The sequence below is a fragment of the Sesamum indicum genome, unplaced genomic scaffold, assembly GCF_000512975.1.
Source record: "Sesamum indicum cultivar Zhongzhi No. 13 unplaced genomic scaffold, S_indicum_v1.0 scaffold00106, whole genome shotgun sequence".
In the NCBI taxonomy this organism is placed as follows: Eukaryota; Viridiplantae; Streptophyta; class Magnoliopsida; order Lamiales; family Pedaliaceae; genus Sesamum; species Sesamum indicum.
The window spans coordinates 419,284-420,405 of NW_011628043.1; positions in this window are offsets into that span (position 1 = coordinate 419,284).

Here is a 1,122-nt window from a genome sequence, read left to right on the forward strand (position 1 = left end):
TAACAGATTATTACCTTATGGATGGTTAAATGAGCCTAAACATGTTTTAATGCATCCATTGAAGATAAATATATGTATAATAGTTATTTGGAATAACTAATGAATACATGAAAATGCAAGAAAATAATTTCCTCTCCCTAATTTTTCCACTTGGCCGAACCCTCCCTCGTCTGCACACTTGGTGTGTTCTTCTCCTCAAGTTTTTTCTAGCAAATTGAATTGAGGAATCCCAAGTTCTCATGTGGTGTGGACGCGACTTTAGAGGGTCTCTACATTGAGGCCTTGGGTGAACGAATCAATGAAGGAGGTTCGAAATAAGTAAAGAAAAGGTAATTCTTGATTTACAATTTTTGTTCCTCTCATTTTTCACTATACCAATAGCCCTGTTAATTTCATTATCATTTAATTTTATTAACCACATCGAATGCCCGGGTACTCCAAGGGTACACCCCTTGGAATTATGGTTTCATTGCGATTATATTTTATTTTACGCAATTTATTTTAACCGCTTCCACTTGCACGTTCCTGGGCGGATCCACTCGCACGTCATGGTGCCCTTTCACTCCCCCAACTTTTGATTGGGGTTTTTAATTTTAGTTGTAATGAGTGTAGTTATGAATATGAGGTTTCATTTATTCTGAATAAATATAAGCTTCCGAGGAGATGAAGCCCTAGGCCCGTTGGACGGAGCTCACAACGGAAGAGGAGCAAAGAGAAAGACCCATTAGAATGATAATGGATTACTATTTTGTAATAGTTAGTCCACACTCTGGATAACCATAAACTCACTGCGGGCTCAGTGGGTCATTTAGGATTGGGCTTGTGATTATCGAACAGGAGCATGCTAGGCTTGTAATGTGGTGTATGTTTTAATATTTGGAGTAAGATGCATTAGGAAAGCATCTGTTTATACTCAATGATTGAAACTGATGCATACAAAAATGTTATAATGATGAGGTCTCGATTACAACAAACTTAACTCTTACTTGGATGGTCCATGTTAAGCATTAGGCCTAGAAGGGATTAAAATCCAAATGGTTTGTTTAAATGCAAGCCTTCCATACATAATAATGTGTTGTGGATGCTACTTTCACCTATTCGTGGTCTCACGAGTCGTGGCAC